This window comes from Giraffa tippelskirchi, chromosome 6 (assembly GCF_054371585.1).
Source record: "Giraffa tippelskirchi isolate mGirTip1 chromosome 6, T2T-mGirTip1v1.2.pri, whole genome shotgun sequence".
NCBI lineage: Eukaryota > Metazoa > Chordata > Mammalia > Artiodactyla > Giraffidae > Giraffa > Giraffa tippelskirchi.
This window is the reverse complement of record NC_137280.1, coordinates 155,654,227-155,669,866: the sequence shown is the minus strand read 5'-3', so window position 1 is coordinate 155,669,866 and position 15,640 is coordinate 155,654,227. Positions and strand designations below refer to the sequence as shown.

At 35.6% G+C, this 15,640-nt stretch overlaps 1 protein-coding gene across 19 annotated transcripts in view; it reads left to right on the top strand.

Annotated features, from left to right (window-relative positions):
• Nucleotides 1-15,640, top strand: part of EDIL3 (EGF like and discoidin domains 3) — a 1,139,470-nt gene that overhangs the window by 334,612 nt on the left and 789,218 nt on the right. The window lies entirely within an intron of this gene.

Sequence of the window (15,640 nt, the reverse complement as noted above, 5' to 3'; positions counted from 1 at the left end):
GTAACTGCAGTTTCTGTGTGCTATATAGCCAAAAATAAATAAATAAATAAAAGGTGTCTGCTCTTCAGATAGAATTCAGTCTCAGAAAATTGCAGATATATATTTGTAGAATTTACAGGCCTAACTGCAATATTAGCATGATGTTGAAATTCAGATAGTGTATTTCTAGGTAAAATGAATTGAATGAATATTTTAATGTTTTTATACTGAATGCAAGTTGTATTGAAATTTACTTGCATAATATAAGCTATACTCAGTTTTGGAAACCACTTGCATAATTAACTGTACTCCTCTGTCAGCATTACCAGCATAGGCCTAACTCCAGCACACCAAAAACAGAGGCATTGCTTTTAGAACTATAATTCTAAGCTTCTACTTCACAGTTTTGGATTTTTTTTTAATAAATAGAACAATATTAGAAACATATTTTCAATTATTTTTAGAATCATCACCTAGAGAGAGACAAATAAATCATGAACATAAGATAACATAAAATGGTGGCTAGAATCTGTTAGATAACTTAGTTTGTGGGTGACAAGTGAATGAATAAGGCTCTAATCTAATACATTTTCAGGAATATGTAAACAATAGAAGAGAACTGAAGATAGATTCATATGCAGATGTGTGAAGATAAGCAAATAGGTATTCTTGCTAAGATAGTCCGTATGTTTAAAGAGACATTTTTTAAGGCAATTATGTTAGCATGAATTCTGTATAAGAAGCAAATAATCATAGTGAACAATTTCAGAAGACATGTTGTTCCAAAGGGTAGGTCCCAAGAGATGTTTGTAAGTTGATGTTTGTGTGTGTGTGTGCGTTTGTGTGTGTGTGTGTGCGCTCATTCTGTCCAACTCTTTGCAACCCCATGGACTGCAGCCCACCAGTCTCCTCTGTCCATGGAATTTCCCAGGCAAAAATACTTGAGTGGGTTGCCATTTCCTACTTCAGGGGATCTTTCCAGGTCAGGGATTTAAACTGTTTCTCCTATATCTTCTGCATTGGCAGGTGGATTCTTTACCACTGAGCCACCTGGAAAGCCCTTATAAGCTGATAAATGATCTTAAACTAGTGAAGGCATTGATGATAATGAAATCATAAGGAAAATTTGAGCAAGGATTTCATGCTTTGTACATGCACTCATCTTTCCTAAATTAATAATTAAATAGAGATCTTATTTCTTTCTTAATATTACATTGGTGATTATATTTCACTCTTATTGTACCCCAAAGATATTAGAAATGACTCTGTAGATATGCACGATGTAAAACAATTAATTCTGTTTAACAGTCACATACATATGCAAAACTAATTATCGTGAAATTTTTTCCCATAGTTCTGAGATGGAGTAATTCTCTGTGTTATCAGATATCTAATATCTAGGTGTTTAAAGCTTTGGTTACTTGTTTCCAAAGTGATAGTCTTTTCATTTAAAAATGTCTTTCATACGGAGGAAGATTGAGATAAATTAATTGATGATTGTTTATATATAACATACCTATTTGAATTTAAGGTATTTCCTAATTCTTTCTTCATCTTTTCTTAGTTGTGTTTTATGAGATTTTTGTTAATTTAACAATTTGTTGATTACTTTTTCAATTAATTTTGGTAAATGATCCTCAAATCATGCCTCTAAAATGGGTGCAGATGAAGAAAAAGACAAATGTTGAAAAATGAGAAATTATGGGTAAGTAAATTTCAACACTTTGAGAATCTCAAAGAAAAGTTTGGGGAATTATATGTACCATTCTTGGAAATTTTCTGTGATTCTAAAATTTTAGCAAAATAAAAGATAAATAATCTTTTGTTTAAAGAGATTAGCAATCTCCCCCAACCTTCCCACATACTCTCACTTCCACTACCACCACTATCAAAGGACGTACTTAACCACTGTGATTTTTTGGTTTTCTTTCTTTTGGAAAAAATCTATACCTATGAACTTCCCTTACTGCCCTGGCAGCTAAGCTATGCAATATCAGCATGTTTTTAATATCTTATGGGCTATGTATTATGGGGTTATAACTAGAGTATTTTCAGCTTATCTGATTTTCTGTAGAATCAAAAATGGAAAGTGTCTTATATCTTTTAATGGATGTATTATCCCTTCAAAATATTTACTTTATTAATGTGTGGTTTTCTCTTTGCTTCATTGAGTATGTTATTTGTTGGTAAGTTTTTCTGTTTCAAATATTTGGCTCCTATGTGTATGTGCTCAGTCATGTCCAACTATTTGTGACCCCATGGACTCTAGCCTGCTAGATTTCTCTGTCGATGGTATTTCCCAGGCAAGAATACTGGAGTGAGTTGCTCATTTCCTCCTCCAGGGGATCTTCCAGCCCAGAAATCGAACCTACCACTCCTGCATTGGCAGGCAGATTCTTTACCACTGAGCCACCCTGTTTGTTTTTCACTTTAAATCATTGGCAATTCTAAGTTTTCTCTTCATATTTTCAGTTAGGGGATAGATTAAATACCACTGGTAACTGAAGAGTTATCTGGGTCACAGACATTAGACAATACTGTTCTCTGTCTTATTGCTAGTAAATCAGTGCCTGGTAGATAGGAGGTACTGTGTAAAGCATAAATAAATGAGAGAGTAAATAGAATAAATACCTAAAATTAATATAATGAATAATAAAATATGAATGCAGACTCTGAAATCATCATCGATTATCCTTATGCAGAAACAAAATACAATAAATAAAATTGTGTTTCTTCAGAGGGATGGGATGGGGAGGGAGGTGGGTGGGGGGTCCAGGAAGGGGAACACATGTAAACCCATGGCTGATTCATGTCAATGTATGGCAAAAACTATTACAATATTGTAAAGTAATTAGCCCCCAACTAAAATAAATAAATTTATAAAAAAAAGAAAAAGAAAAAAAAAAAACTTGGAATATAAGATTGTTGAGACATAGAATTCACAATGAGGAATTAGCCATGGTTAAATCTGGACTATCAAATAATGAAGAAAATCTTTGGATGAGGCATTTTTCCAATTAAAAGATTTAGATATGAAAGCAATAAAATAGATCAGTTCATGAAGACAAATAGGATAAATTATAGTTCAAAATTCTCTTTATTGAGGATTTTTTTGGTTTTCACTTTTATGGAAACCTAGTTGATCTGAGATAACATTGGCATGATATTTACTTTAGTGTGTAAGTAATGCATGGGGTCAAAGTTTTTACTGTTATATTTATTACATACCTGAATAATTATTCTGTCCATGGTACCTCTTTGTACTTCTACAATGGATGTCTCATTTACTCAGTGTGTTTCTCTTCCTTGCAATCAGTAACGTCTTCATCAATATAGAACTCTCGTTTTCTCAGAGTGACTCCTTTCATTAACCAGCTGTGCCTTTGGAATTTAAGTTCATAGGGCTTTATGCATGTACTTGCCCTCCCCAATTTGGTAGATGTCAAGATCCAAAGTGACAAAGGGCAGAATGCCAAAATATTATCTCTTCTTGAAAATGCCCTCATTAAAAAAGAAAAATTATGTATGTTCTTTTGTTTCCTCATGAGATTTGTACCCAAATATTTATTACATTTTATTATCTTTCATTTATTTTCTCGGCCCCTCCACAGCATTATCAGCAACTCAAAGACCACAGGACTGTTCAGTTAAATTTGAATCTATGACATGCAGCACAGTTCTTGGTATATTGTAAGAAATCAAACATAAACTGATAGTGAATGAAATTATTTGTTGATGCAGGATTAAAATGAGCCACATTTGTTCAGTAAGTATTAAGTGTCTGCTCTTTGTCATGCATATTGCCAAGTGCTAGAGATAGTGTTCTGATCAATAGAGTCTTACAGACAACATTTATGTAAAGGACAGATATTAGATATCTAATTGCACCATTTATTAATTATTATAAAGAAGTACTATGAATAAGAGTCAGAGGGTCCATGAGAAAGTAAACAAAATAATACATAGTCTAGGAGGTCACTGCGTCTTTGAAGAAGCAATCTCTGAGATCTGATGCAGAGTAGGAATTACCTAACCAATGAATGAAGGAAGAACCTTTGGATGTAAGGAATAGCTTTTGCTAAAGCCCTAGGACAGGAAGCATCCCTACGTGTCCTAGAAATGAAGGGTGATTGATATGGTGGAGACCAGGTAAGAGAATGTCACTGAAGGAAACGTGTGAGTCAGCTAAATTAGTTTTTTGGGGAGCTGACTCAAAGAAATGGACTGATTGTAAACATATTTAAATGATAAAATCAAATGGCTGCAGTAAATAAATTGGAAGCAGACAAAGGTAGATATAAGGTGATCAGTTCAGAAGTCAATGGAATCGTCTAGGCAAGAAAAATGATAATTTGATCTCAAATTATGCCAAATAAGTGGAATGAAGTATATGGACTTAAGAAATATTTAGCGGTAAAATGACCTTTAGAGTAAATTGGTTTTTAAGGTCATCAAACAAACAAGGAGAAAAGGAAGGAGCTCAGCCTGTCCAAAGGAAAAACATACTTCAAACATATACTGAAGATAGTTCATTTTACATAGTCAACCTAACAATAATTTCCAGTGGATTTAAAAGGTAAATAATTGTCAATAATACTTATCCATCTTTTTATGACTGACTTCCACATCTTTATTGGAAAAAAAGAATGTGGACACCATAAATGATTGAGATTCTTTATGAATGTTAAGCACCATTGTGCTGTTTTTTCAAACTCTTTTGAGGTAGATAAAAACTTAATGTGATAGTTTCAGTGTATGTTCTTCGTTTGTCAGATGCAAATCAACCCTGTTTCCTTGCCCCAGGTATACAGAAATAACACAGTTTGCAGCCTTTGTTCTGCTTGATCAGGGCCATGTCACTGAGGACTGGCCAGTGGAATATGGGTAGAATTGTCACTCTCATAAAACATCCTAAGTGACACTCTGAAAACTCTCTTAATTTATCTGTTGGCCAATTAAATGCCTGGGAGCTACATCAGGATGAGAGACCCACAAAATTAAAGTGGCCTGGATCCCTGTTTAACTACATTGAGCAGGATTTTTTAATAGTGTCTCCAAACTCACATGGGTTTGTGATAAACACAATCGCATGAACTCAAACCACTGAAACTTTGGGAGTTTGTTGTAGAAGCTAAGACAATGTAACAATGCTATTTTTTTAAATTTATTTAGGAACAAAAAATATATATGCCAAGGAATTCTCCTAAGCACTTTGTGAATATTAAGTCATTTAATTCTTACATTAACCCTACGAAATAAGTAATATTATTATTTCTGTTATACAAAAGAGGAAACAGAACACCAAGTTCACACAGCTATAAGTAGTAGAACCAATAATCACCCCCAGTCACTCTCCCCGCAGTTTCTGCTGTTAGTTTCACACTGTACTACCTGAATTTAAGTGAGTGTTCTTTTAAAAAATACTCACTTGTAGGAGATAACACCTTGTCTTTTTTCAATACCCTTGAGTATTTTAGGAGATTCATATCAAGACTAATTTATTGAGAGACCAGAAAGTCCTTTGGCATAAGTCTCATAAGGTTTATTCAAGAAGAACCTCAAATGTAATATGGTTACGTTTAAGTTGTTGTATATTGTTTGTTTACATTTTGTATATTGTTTGTTTACATTTAATTAAATGTAAAATATTAAACATTTTTGTAACTTTATTTTCACACTTCATTTACTTTCAAATTACCAGGAAGCATTAAAAATTGGAATTGGTCCAGGCAGGCTCTTAGTCTCTAAGGGCTGTGTTTGGTACACACACTGATAAGTATCTTAAAAAAATAGTTTTACATTTTCTGGAGCCCTAAGTGAACTCAACACAAGATCTCACTGAATATCTAAAAGTTCATAGAATCTTAAGTCAGGAACATTCCATGGCACTACTAGGTAAGCCTCCAATGAAGTTGCGGTTGCTGCTGCTGCTGCTAAGTCGCTTCAGTCGTGTCCGACTCTGTATGATCCCATAGACGGCAGCCCACCAGGCTCCCCCGTCCCTGGGATTCTCCAGGCAAGAACACTGGAGCCGGTTGCCATTTCCTTCTCCAGTGCATGAAAGTGAAAAGTGAAAGTGAAGTCGCTCAGTCGTGTCCGACTCTTAGCGACCCCATGGACCGCAGCCTACCAGGCTCCCCCGTCCCTGGGATTCTCCAGGCAAGAGTACTGGAGTGGGTTGCCATTGCCTTCTCCAGAAGCTGCGGCAGGCAAAGATAAATGGCACAAAGGGGCTGAATAAAGCTAATCACTTGTCTTGAAATAAACTTCAAAAACTTTTTATTTTTATCTAATTCCGAGAGAAAATACATGGTTCAGTCTTTTTTATATCCCATAAGAAACTGTTAGACCACATCTAATTAGAATTTATCTTATTGACAAGGGAATTATTTGACTAAGGCACCTGTGTCACCTCTGACTTACTTTGAAATGAGTCATGGGAATATGTAACTTGTACTTGGCTCTCCTGAAAAGAAAGGAAAGATCTGTGGTTAATGAAATGTCAAAAATGTAGCATCTCTAAGGATTTGGCTCATCCATTCACAGTGCACCAGGGAGTCAGTACCAGCCTTAAACTTAAGTTCCTACATAAGCTTAGATCTTTGAGTTGTGAAGAATATTTGGGTTTCTTTCTCTATTTTTCTGTAAGTCATTATTTTTCCTGCTTTCCTGAACTAAAATTATTCTTGCTTTAAGGAATAATTGCATTCATGGTGGCACTTAAGATTTAAGTGGCATGATCCATATATGTTGTGCTGTTATTTTATCCATCTACATAAGTAACATGCATATGTGATTTTTGTCATATAGTTAATATGGTCCTTAGTGGCATTAGTTAAGTTGTCTGTGCTTGTGTTTATTTTTGCCTGTCATAATTTATTAACTTTAATTATCCAAATCCCTCTTCCATATACAGAACTAATTCAGTTTAAACTCTGTTTATGGTTTCATTGGTCTTCTAAAGAGATCTAATTGGGGAGAATAATCAATTGAATAAGCATCTTTTAAAAAGATGTCTTGAATACTGTATCAGAGGAAAAAAATCGTTCCTCTACCTATCTTAAGTCTGAGCTTGGGCTCTTTGTTGCTGTTGTTGTTGTTCAGTCACTAAGTATCATATCGGACTTGTTGTGACTCCATTGACTGCAGCATGCCAAGCTCCTCTGTCCTACACTATTTCTCACAGTTTGCTCAAATTCAAGTCTTTTGAGTCAATGATGCTAACAATCTCATCCTCTGCCTCCCCCTTCTCCGTTTGCCTTCAATCTTTCCTAGCATCAGGGTTTTTGTTCCCCCATAAGTCAGTTCTTTGCATCAGGTGGCCAAAGTATTGGAGTTTCAGCTTCAGCATTAGTCCTTCCAATGCATATTCAGGGCTCATGTCCTTTAGGGTTGACTGATTTGATATCCTTGCAGTCCAAGGGGCTCTCAACAGTCTTCTCCAGCAGCACAGTTCAAAAACATCAGTTCTTTGGTGCTCAGCCTTCTTTATGGACAAATCCTCACATCCCCACATGATTACTGGTAAAAACATAGGTTTAACTGCACAGACCTTTGTTGGCCAAGTGATATCTCTGCTTTTTAATACTCTGTCTCGGTTTGTCATAGATTTCCTTCCAAAGAGCAACTGTCTTTTAATTTCATGGCTGCAGTCACCATCTGCAGTGATATTGGAGCCCAAGAAAATGAAACCTGTCACTGCTTCCACTTTTTCCCCTTCTATTTGCCATGAAATGATGAGACCAGATGTGATGATCTTAGATTTTGAATGTTGAATTTCAAGCCAGCTTTTTCATTCTCTTCTTTCTCTTTCATCAAGCAGCTCTTTAATTCCTCTTCACTTTCTACCATTAGAGTGGTATCATCTTCATATATGAGGTTGTTGATATTTCTCTTGGCAGTCTTGATTCCAGCTTGTGATTTATTCAGCCCAGAATTTTGCATGATGTACTCAGCATAGAAGTTAAACAAGCAGAGTGACAATATACAGCCTTGACATACTCCTTTCCCATTTTGGAACCAGTCCATTGTTACACGTCAGGTTCTAACTGTTGCTTGACCTGCATACAGGTTTCTCAGGAGACAGGGTTTGAGTTCTAGTTCATTTTCACTAATATTTGAGTGAAATTTTTTGAGCCTCAATTTTCCCATATGTTAAACCAAGAGAAGAATTACTAGTGAAAACAATTACTAGTGAAAGTATTATAATAATATAAATAATTTTTCTAAAAGCCCTAAAATTTAATGCAAATACTAGTGTTTTTAATTTTATTTTTTAAATAATGAAAACTATAATGCAGACAATCTTGGTAAAATAAAAGTCATTATTATTATGAAACATGTCCTATTTTGACATTTTTTGTAGCACAGCATGTTAATGGTTTTAAATGCTCTAACTAAATAACTATCGAAGGTATGTAAAAATACGGTAGAGATTTTCAGTGTCTTTTCTAAAATTTCCCTTATTAGTCTATACTAATCTAAAAAAAACATTTCAAGGGCAAATAAAGATCTGAGAAAATATACATTACACTGTTTAATTTTAAATATTGCAAATGTTAAATCATAAGGGAAAGCTATTTTCTTGAACATTAGATTTACTATATGTAGCATCCACTTAGAAATGCAAACTCATTATTGAACAAGACAACTTTAAATTGAATGTTAATACCTGGCTCAGAAAACATCTATTATATATTGAGTTGATTTTTTATGATTTATTTCTTTATGACTGAAAAAAATACTGATTTCTTTTTTATTCATTTTATTTATATTTTTTCAAACAGTTTTAGCTCAGTATTCTACACTAATTGTCTATTATGATACATTTGGAGCATACTTCAAATTAATGTAAAAGTCAATGTGGGAAATATGGCCACAGTATTTTTCTTTTGAAAAAATGATTTTTCATTCTGAAATAAAATTATAAGGAGAAAAGAGACCATAATAGTGTAATGTATTATGATACTTAAAAATTTGAAATTAGCCAAACTGCCAAATAAGGACAGAAGGGCTACTTTTATATTTTACTATTCCGCTGAATAATCCCATATCTGTCTTAAAGTGTCTGTAAGTTTAAGATTTTCTGACACATTTGAAATGTTATTTATGGTGTAGATTAAGAATTTGCATGCATTGTTTATGCTTATTTTGGCTTCACATTTTTTAATGAAATTTACTGTATTTTTACTAAAAGAATGCTTTTGAATTTCCTAATGGAAAAGAAATATAGCCTTTATTTTTCCAAAAGCTGTAACTCATGTAAAACTATTGAAATGCCTATTTTCACATAGATAAAATTTATCCTGAAAATACATGTTGCCTTCATATTTTCTAAAAAACAAACATGGAATATTAGTATGAAAAAATTAACTTTTTAGTGATCATATATCTATTTGCTTTTTCTTTCATAAGTACACCTGGAATTAAGACCCATCATTTAAGTATTAAGTTTTGTTTGTTTGTTTGTTTTTCACAGACCCATGGATCATATTTAACTTTCAAGTCAGTTACATGTAACAGAGATAATGGAATCGAGTAATAATTGGGAAAATTTCTCTAGCAGCTCATAAAATCATATCTGTGTCTTACTGGCAAGCACAGAGGGGTGGCAGGTTAAGTAGGTTAAGATCTTTCTAGAATGGCACATGAGAGGTTGTTTAAATTGCAATTACAGTTTATAGTGTAGCTGTTAAAATCCACCAAACCAAATTTTCAAAATGACCTTTTCCATTTATCTAAGGAATTTTGCCAAATATTTAATTTGTAGGCATCTCACTTGGGCCCTTTTCCAAATATATACCTTTGAATGAATTATCTTCTCTTTAGCTTTCACACACACAACTGAGTGTCTATAGGTGACCTGTAATATCAGTGGAGTTAAATCTGCTTCATATTGGTTGTGCTTTCAGGCATGTAACTTGCATTTAAATAAGATAAAATCATTACTAACTCTCCTTTAAACAAGAAGGGATCTTTAAGGATTTCTTTTTTAATCTCTGTTAGATAGCATCACCGACTCAGTGGACATGAATTTGAGTAAACTCTGGGAGATAGTGAAGGATAGGGAAGCCTGGGATGCTGCAGTCCATGGGGTTGCAAAGAGTTGGACATGACCTGGCAACTGAACAACAGCAACAAGTGCTATCTTATAAATGTGAATTCAGTTTCTGGAGTCTATGTGTAATATTGGAGAAAAACATGGAAATGGCAACATCTGTGCATCATCTGACCCTTGTAAATGTCAAGTGACAGATGAGGAAAATACATTAGTACATTCTTAATAATTTTCTTTTAGCCATATCTATATTAATCATATTTCAACCTCCAATAAGTAAACATTATGTACTTCGTCTTTTCATTGTATCAGATAGTTGCAACTAGCCAAACCAGAGAACACTGTTTGAAAATCAATTTAGCTATGGCCTGTCTTACTATCGGTGCTTCCCTGGTGGCTCAGATGGTAAAGTGTCTGCCTGCAATGTGGAAGACCCGGGTTCGATCCCTGGGTCGGAAAAATCCCCTGGAGAAGGAAATGGCAAGACACTCCAGTACTCTTGCCTGGAAAATTCCATGGACTGAGGAGCCTGTTAGGCTACAGTCCATGGGGTCGCAAAGAGTTGGACACGACTGAGCAAATTTGGAAAACTCAGCAGTGGCCACAGGACTGGAAAAGGTCAGTTTTTGTTCCAATCCCAAAGAAAGGCAATGCCAAAGAATGCTCAAACTACCGCACAATTGCACTCATCTCACACGCTAGTAAAGTAATGCTCAAAATTCTCCAAGCCAGGCTTCAGCAGTACATGAACCATGAACTTCCAGATGTTCAGGCTGGTTTTAGAAAAGGCAGAGGAACCAGAGATCAAATTGCCAATATCCGCTGGATCATCGAAAAAGCAAGAGAGTTCCAGAAAAACATCTATTTGTGCTTTATTGACTATGCCAAAGCCTTTGACTGTGTGGATCACAATAAACTGTGGAAAATTCTGAAAGAGATGGGAATACCAGACCATCTGACCTGTCTCTTGAGAAACGTGTATGCAGGTCAGGAAGCAACAGTTAGAACTGGACATGGAACAACAGACTGGTTCCAAATAGGAAAAGGAGTACGTCAAGGCTGTATATTGTCACCCTGCTTACTTAACTTATATGCAGAGTACATCATGAGAAATGCTGGGCTGGAAGAAACACAAGCTGGAATCAAGATTGCCGGGAGAAATATCAATAACCTCAGATATGCGGATGACACCACCCTTATGGCAGAAAGTGAAGAATAACTAAAGAGCCTCTTGATGAAGGTGAAAGAAGAGAGTGAAAAAGTTGGGTTAAAGCTCAACGTTCAGAAAACTAAGATCATGGCATCTGGTCCCATCACTCCATGGGAAATAGATGGGGAAACAGTGGAAACAGTGTCAGACTTTATTTTTTGGGGCTCCAGAATCACTGCTGATGGTGACTGCAGCCATGAAATTAAAAGACACTTACTCCTTGGAAGGAAGGTTATGGCCAACCTAGATAGCATATTTAAAAGCAGAGACATTACTATGCCAACAAAAGTCCGTCTAGTCAAGGCTATGGTTTTTCCAGTGGTCATGTATGGATGTGAGAGTTGGACGGTGAAGAAAGCTGAGCGCCGAAGAATTGATGCTTTTGAACTGTGGTGTTGGAGAAGACTCTTGAGAGTCCCTTGGACTGCAAGGAGATCCAATCAATCCATCGTTCATTGGAAGGTCTGATGTTGAAGCTGAAACTCCAATACTTTGGCCACCTCATGCGGAGGGTTGACTCATTGGAAAACACCCTGATGCTGGGTAGGATTGGGGGCAGGAGGAGAAGGGGATGACAGAGGATGAGATGGTTGGATGGCATCACTGACTCGATGGACATGGGTTTGGGTAAACTCCGGGAGTTGGTGATGGACAGAGAGGCCTGGCATGCTGCAATTCATGGGGTCGCAAAGAGTCGGACACGACTGAGCGACTGAACTGAACTGAACTGAGCAACTTCACTTTCACTTTGTCTTAGTATCAAAATGGACTAGTCCTAAATTACAGCAAGCGAATTGGACAAGAGTAAAAAGTATAGTTAATTGAATTAGCCACTCCTCTTCTAGAGGTCAGGAAAAGGTGGTATATACCTGGAACCTTTCCAATGCTTCTCATAATTACAGTCGCCTTCTCTGCATCATCCCAAAGGTTCAAGCAGAGCTCTGTTCTCTCACTAGCTACACTCTCAGAATATCCAATGCTAAATCTTTAAGTATAGAATCTAAAAATAAATAGAACTATCCCAGACTATAAATCCAAGCTTTCGTAGAACATAACATATAAAGGAGAGCATTGAGCATATGTACTTTGTAGTCATTAATAATGAAGTCTCAGAGGATCTCAGGCTAAATATAGACCCTACCACATGGACAGGGAGGCCTGGCATGCTGCGATTCATGAGGTCGCAAAGAGTCGGACACGACTGTGCAACTGAACTGAACTGAACTGAACATGGAATCTGTGAGACCTTGGAAAAACTACTGAATTGAAGACCTGAGTTTCCACATCTAAAATATGAGAATGATCATTGTACCTGCCTGTTAAGAGTATTTGGTAGGATAATACTAAATAGTGAAGAACATACTCTCACCAAAGAGCCTGGTAATTATCAAGTACTCTGTAAATGATAGCCATTAATATAGGTAAATTAGAATTAATATAGTCAACCAATATTTCATAAGTGCCAAGATCAAAGGTCTAAGTTGTTGTCCTTTAAACAAAGAAAAAAATACATATGGGGTATAAGCAAATGTGGAATGGAAGGAAACAGAGATCATGATGGAAACGAGGATGTAGACAAGCCAATTGTACTCTCTCTAGTGAGTTATTTTGCTGACATTGGAGGTGGAACTCACTCCAGGTCTGTCTACCCTGACCTGTCCCATACTCTTTCAGTTCAGTTCAGTTCATTTCAGTCGCTTAGTCGTGTCCGACTCTTTGAGACCCCATGAATCACAGCACGCCAGGCCTCCCTGTCCATCACCAACTCCCGGAGTCTACCCAAACCCATGTCCATCAAGTCAGTGATGCCATCCAGCCATCTCATCCTCTGTCATCCCCTTCTCCTCTTGCCCCCAATCCTTCCCAGCATTAGGGTCTTTTCCAATGAGTCAACTTTCCGCATGAGGTGGCCAAAGTATTGGAGTTTCAGCTTCAACATCAGTCCTTCCAATGATCACCCAGGACTGATCTCCTTTAAGATGGACTGGTTGGATCTCCTTGCGGTCCAAGGGACTCTCAAGAGTCTTCTCCAACACTACAGTTCAAAAGCATCAATTCTTTGGTGCTCAGCTTTCTTCACCGTCGAACTCTCACATCCATACATGACTATTGGAAAAACCATAGCCTTGACTAGACGGACCTTTGTTGGCAGAGTAATGTCTAGACCTATGTTATACGGTCTCTTGTTAACAGAATTTCAGACATGTGTTTCGATATACTGTTGTTGCAGGAATAAGAAAAGGGAGTCTTTTCTGAGCAACTGAGAAGGGAACAACCTTTTCAGTGGGTCACTGACTGAGGCAATGAGGCCTTAATTGTTCAAAGCCTGTTTGAACTTTGCATAACATGAATTCGATTTGCATCCCAGCTCTAGCAATTCATCTTGTGTAGCATTGTTCTGGGAGATTCCCTTCTGTAAATCTTGGTTATCTTTTTTTTTTTTTAAAGTAAGGTAGCTCTTAGTACCAAATAAAATAATTTCTTTAAAATGTTTAACACAGATTCAAATAAGCAATGATGTGAGCTTATCATTGTTAATTGTTATGTTGTTTAAATAGAAAAGGTAGTCCATGACCTAAAGATGAAGCACACACTGGTAAAACTGAAGAACAAAATTAATTCCTTTGTGAGCATAGATGTAATTTCCAGGGACAAATTAAGCTTTGAATATAAAATTTGCCACCAAAGGTCCTAAGTCTTGGGGTCATATAGACTGAGATTTCAGTTCTAGTCTGCCACTTACAAACTCTGTGATCCTGTCCAAGTTAATTACTCTCTTTAAGCCTGAGTTTTGACATCTATAAATGATATTAATAATAGCAGTGTGAAATTATCTGATTCAGGATTAATTTAGATTATAATAATTGATAACAATCCGGTCTACATGTCCTTCACAGATGTTCAAGTCCTTCAGTTTATAAAAATGGATTTATTCTTTATTAGACTATACAAATTTCAAGTAGTATTAATTACTAATTAAAAGTATATTTCTCTGGTAAGCGCTTAATATATGTTACCTATTCTAAAAGCTATCCACTGAGAAAGTTGTACTTCTACTAATTTGATACATGAAATTTAAAAAATAAAGCAATTCTGTTATGAAAGTTGTTTTCATGCCAATCAAATAACTAATAACTTTAGTAATGTTTTTGTTTTGTCAATGCAAAGAACATAAAATCTTGCTTATTTAACTTTTTTTAAAAATCTCATACCACACTATCTTTTACAATGGGAAATATATAAGGTACAACTTCAAATACTAGTAGGATTTTAGTGCTGTATATGGAGGGAAAATACCAAAATTATTATACACTAGAGCATGCTGGTAATATTCCTTCCAGCTTGGGTCAAGACATTGTTTGGTGCTGGAGTACTGAAGATGGGATTTATTATAGGTATCAATTTTATTTTCTGATATGGTCTTTATTGAAATTTTCTCTGGTATTTCTCCCTTTATGGAAATTCACCTTCCTCTCAAGAAAGCTGTGAAGGAATCACTGACTATTTGTCATGTAAAATACTGATATTATTTCATTCTATTGTCTGTGAAAAAATTCTGTATACAACCTAAAATTTAACCCTGAATTTTTACAGCAGAGAGCAGCCTTAGAAATGAAATAGAAATGAAAATATAGTATTTCCAATTATAATAGAAAAAAAATAAAGATCCAAGCCCAAAACACAGAGGTCTTTTATAGCCACATATAAATGGAGGGGAAAATGGAAAGAATATATTCAGTCCCCAAAAAGAAGACAAGAATAAGGAAGTATTATGACTTTCAGCTCTCATTCACAGTGCTTCTACCTCAAAGCATCATCACATATCATAAGTTCATGTTCTGCAACAGTAATGATGCAGTTTCAACTATAATGGTGAAGGAAAGTGAGCCATATGAAAAAGCAGCAGGAAATTGTTGTGCCAAAATCTAACTTCTTTTAGAAAAAGAATTTAATAGGAATCTCACTGTGCATAAAAACAAGTTATTAGACATAGGTAAATTGACATTTCAGTCATTTCAGCTCTTTGTAGCTTGTGCATAGGTATTATCTCACATACGAATTGAGTTCTTAGAGCTTCTTTCATAGTTATATGTTGGGATATGATTAAACTGAGTCCATGTTCTGAATTATGCAAACATCAACCCAACTGATATTTAGAAAAGTTTCTACCTATTCTAGCATGTATGTGGTCCGAATATAGGCAGGGAGACTATTATGCATGTACATTTGTCATTACAAAATATTTTAAAAGAAACTCAGAGGGAAAAAAAAAACAATGTACACTTTTCTTTCACTTTTGCTGGGATGTGGGTTAAGCTTGACTTTTACTTCACTTCAATTCAGAACAAGCTAGAATGTATTCTAGGACATTTTTAAACTCAATTTTATTGAGA